Source organism: Leptonychotes weddellii, chromosome 11 (assembly GCF_054177405.1).
Source record: "Leptonychotes weddellii isolate Sample4059 chromosome 11, ASM5417740v2, whole genome shotgun sequence".
NCBI classification, from domain to species: Eukaryota; Metazoa; Chordata; class Mammalia; order Carnivora; family Phocidae; genus Leptonychotes; species Leptonychotes weddellii.
The window spans coordinates 48,507,536-48,512,448 of record NC_138379.1 but is presented as its reverse complement, the minus strand read 5'-3'; positions in this window follow the sequence as shown (position 1 = coordinate 48,512,448).

Below are 4,913 nucleotides of genomic sequence, written 5' to 3'. Positions count from 1 at the left end.
CAAACTTTCACAGTTCAATTGAGTGGATAATTGCTACCAGTAACACATTACTGTGAAAGCCATAAAACAGTAGTAACTGAATCAGTTCAGAGGCTCCCCTGCTGTCGCTCATTTTCCTTTCCCACTACAGACTTTGCCCAAACGTTGCCACATGAATTCAGGCACTTCTCCCCACCGCCCCCTGTCTCCAACTATAGGAACTCAAACCAGGCAATCTAAGATTGGAAGGCACAGCCACCAAAAGATTATACTCCATCCCAGCAAAGAGTGTGAAGATATGAAGGGAGTGGGAGAGGCTAGCCTGCAGGGAGCAGCTGGGTCAGTGGGAAGGCCTCTTCTCCTTAGACTCCTGCTCCAGGGTCAGTGCCTCCTCTTCCTTGTGTATCTCTTGGCTCCAACAAGCACCTAGGGCTCAGGAGCTGGGTTTGGTTTTTTTTGTTTTTTTGCCTGCCTTGCATTACTACCATGGATCTGCTCCACGCTCCTTGGTACTTCTGACCATCCCTGTGCCCAGGGCTTCCTGTCTCCATGGGACCAAGTAGGATAGTGACCTAGATGCTTATATTCAACAGAGCTATAAAAAGAGAGTCCCTCTCCTCCTCAAAAATCCCCAGCATAAAGAAGGTCTTTCCTTAAAAAAGAGTGAGAGAAGGATTAGGGGTTTACAGAGGGAGACTGACTTTGTGCCAGTAAACAAGGTCATGTATTTACTTTCATTTCAAATGGCTACCTCCTTGGACTCAACAAACTCCGAATATATTTGGTCCATTCAAAGCTCTGTATCTTTTTTGCTGACACCATCTATTTCGCCTTTGGGGAACGCTCGACTCATCAGTCACAGCCATAGGGCCTTCAGCTGGGGCCACAAGCATGCTGCCTTGTTATCAAAACATCCTTTCCTCCTCCTGTCCAGAGAAGAGTGAGTAACAACCTAAGTACCATTTGGGCAATGTGTTTCAATCCTACCTCTTGCTATTTAGCCTTGAAATATTAACAGGTGGGACAATGAGGGACCCTTACCCGCTTGCTCAGCAGCATTTCCTACTAGACCCCAAGTTATTTTCTCATATTCCCTCACCGGACCCATGTCCTTTCTCTTTTAGAAAGCCATGTCTGTCAGGATCCCATCCTCGTTACCCAAACTGTCAGAGTAATCGATGAAAGGTCTGGAATTTTATCCTACTTGCAACTGGCAAGTGACGGGAGACTCCCAGATCAGAGATAAGAGAACTTTATGCTTACAAGAAGCAACATGAGCATGATGTTTGTGCCAGTTCTCCATGCCCCCCCAAAAAAAGTGACTTGGGGTAGGCCTTGACGGATACCTACACATACATGCAGGGGGAATGTGTCATAGGGAAAGAACCCTGAGCTTGAGGGATTCAACATTTTTATAATGCACAGTAGGGAAACCTGCTCCTTGGGAAGAGACATTATTTCATCTCTCAAGATTGCTGTCAACAGAACACTGAGATATGCCCAGGAAGGGGTCAGTGTCTTACATTCATACGAAGCAAGAACACACAGGGGTACTCAGGGCTCATGGTAGATTACCTCTCCTAACAGTTTCTCATTCTCCAGTGGGTCACCTTCTACAGCATTATAAACCAAATACGGGGAACTAAGGTTCTGAATACTATTCAATACTCATCAATGGTTTCCCATTGTCACAGGGTTTGTTTGTCAGAGGGAAATCTCCCCTGCCAAGGGCCAAAGCTCCCTCACAGGAGACAAGACCCACTACAAAAAATTTCGAGTTCCTTACTGTGGTCTTCGAACAGATCTAAGGTTGGCTTGATAGACTGTAGGAGGGATCTGGCTGCAAGACAACGAAACAGTTGCCATTCTTCTTTAACAAGCATTTTGTACCCAAATCACTTCTCTCCCAAGCAAACCAGCTGAAGTTCTAACAATTCACCTAGTTTCTGCCCACAGAAGCAGGGAATTTACTTCTCTTCATGCTCATGTAGGTGTGTTTCCCTATAACTGCTGTCTGAAAGGAGAAACCTGCTGCCCACTCACAATGAATATTAGTGAATAACAGTGTCAGTAACTATAATAGGGCAGAGCCAAGGCTGCCAGATTAGTGAGGAAATCCTCCTGCCCAGAGGAAAGTAAGCAACAGCCAAGGCACCTTCTGAGCAACTGTCTTTGAACCTACCTCCCCAGTCCTCCTCATTGTAACAGGCAATAATGTATTTATGTATTTAAAACATCATCCTGAGTAGAGAGCCACAGACAACACCAGACTGTCAAAAAGAACCAGGGCGCAAAAAAAGGGCTGTGAATCCCTGCAATTATTCTCAACATAGTTGTGGATATCAGAAGTCATCTGAGCACATGTACTCTCAGGCTGGGTTAAGAATATTCTACTTAATAAGAGCCTGTCAGTGGGGACAACCATACGTTCTAGAAAAAAATATAGTAATTTAGCAGTTTCCTCAAATGGTTTCCATCAGGCAGACAGTTTGAGGTAGAGAGAGGGGTGTCTAGCCAAGGGTGGAGGAGATAAGGTAATAGTCAGTGAGGGAAAGGGCTGTCAACGGAGGAGGAAACTGGACCCAGAGAAAAATATAACTGGTGTAAGTATTCAAAGGAACTGCATTTTTTGCCATTCCCTCATGTTGTTTTGAAACAAAAAGATGGTTTCTAAAAATATATAAAATCATCAAACATCAAATACACATTAGCAGCTGAAATTTGCAAATAATGAACATTAGATATCTTTCCCCACTCTCCTCACAGTCTCATCTATTTTGGAAGACCCAAGTCCATTCTAGGTGGGTGTGAGGAGTTAAGAGCCAGGAGAAGTTGATGGGTGTCAGGGTGTGCTGGTGGGAGGGGTGCTGCAGACCTACTAAAGAGGGAAAAGAGCAGCCCAGAGGCACTCAAAAGGGGCTGGAGTGACCACTGGCCAATGGACGTGCTGAGAGCCAGCCTAAGGTGCTCTGCAGCTCCACAAACCCATAAATCCCCAAACCCATGCTGAGGCTTGACCCTGCTCAAGTGAGAGGAAACTGTCCTAAAATACCACAAATGTGGCAGGGAGGTGGGTGACCAAATGTAACACATTGCTAGGCTGCTAATCCACTTCTTTATTTAGAAAATCATACTGCCTCAAATGGTTTCTGGAGTCAGGGAAAAACCTTAAGAGATCCACGCAGCCTATGAAATCTCAAAGTGGGGTTTATGGGTAGATTGAAGGGATTACAGCACTCTTATCTTCATATTCCTAAGAAATGTTTTCTATGTGGGCATTTCTGGGAGGTAAAGAGCTTTAATCATTTCAAAACATACATCATCTAAAACCTCTTTGACAGGTTCAGACACATTCCTAGAGAAGGAATGAGATTTACCAGAGGTCACAAGTTAAAGTTGGAAACAACCCAGGTCTCTGGTCTCTTTCACTTGAGGATCTATTTTTTCCTCTCTTCCAAACCCACTCGTCCCTTGGGATAGTGAAAAACTTTCTTAGAAAGCAAACATACCTTCCAATAGGGAAAGAGTTAAATTTAAAACATTTATACTGATATGGTATATTATGCAGCTATTAAAAATGAGTTTGACCTATATATACTAACAGGAAAAGCACCTAAGAAATATTAAGTTAGGGGCGCCTGGGTGGCTCAGTTGGTTAAGCGTCTGCCTTCAGCTCAGGTCATGATCCCAGCGTCCTGGGATTGAGTCCCGTGTTCCTGCTTCGGGCTCCCTGCTCAGCGGGGAGCCTGCTTCTCCCTCCCCTTGCTCTTGTGCTCTCACTCACTCTCTCTCTCCCTCTCAAATAAATAAAATCTTAAAAAAAAAAAAAAAGAAATATTAAGTTAAAAAAACTACAGATGGGGGAAAGGAGCAGGAAAAAACAAACAAAAACTACAAAACATATTTCAACATAATTCAGTTTTTGTAAAAAAAAAAAAAAAAGAAAGAAAGAAAGAAGACAAGTGTTTGTGATGTAAAGAAAAAGGCACACCTGGTATGACAGTGGAGAGGGTTATTCCCTACACCCACAAGCCCTGGAAACCCCCTAATAGTAACTCCTTCGTTGTAAAAATACGATTATCCAATTACACACTTTCAAAAGCTCCAAGTAGCTGACAGAATAGGATTATCACCTTAAAAAGAAAAAGAAGAAAAGGAAACTAGGAGCTCAGAGAATTACATGATTTGCCCAAGGTTTTAAGAATATAGAGTATAGAATCCAAGGCTTCAACTCCCCATCCAGTGAGGTTTCATAATCCCCCACTGTGTGGCACTGGATAGGGCAACACTCCCATAGGAAAATGTGTAAGCGTTAATTTCTTATAAACTGAATATAGTTTTAAGTACTAGGCTCAGTTGGAATTGTACTTTTGTAAGCTAGAGGGACAATATTTCCATAGGTTACAGGATTTGGGCAAGTGCCAGTCCTTCTCTGACTACAGTGGGAAAACACTAGAAAAGATGCCAACTCACAACTCTGGAGCCAGACAAACCAGGTTTAAATCCCAGTTCCAACACCAGCTGTGTGACAAATTACTCAACTTTTGTGCCTCACTTTCCTCATCTATAGAATGGGGATAATAACAGCACCTACTTCTCAGGACTGTTGTGAGCATCAGTGAGTTAATACACGTCAAGCACTTGGAACACTGGTTGGCACGAAGTACTGAGTGTCATAATTGTTATCCCCAGAAAGCTAGCAGTTCCTCACCTACAGTTGCGCACACGTTTCTGACCAGTAAAACTGCCTAAAAACAAAAGGAACCTATCACAGTGAGACTGTTAACACTTGCTGCTCTGTTTCTTCCATCAAGACTATGACTCCATTTTTTCACATCTTCTTTCCTTTTATTGAAAAAAATTTTAGAAAATGGCAGTTAATAAAGGGCACAAACAAATCAACAGGGATATACTAGTGGAAAACATAGACAATA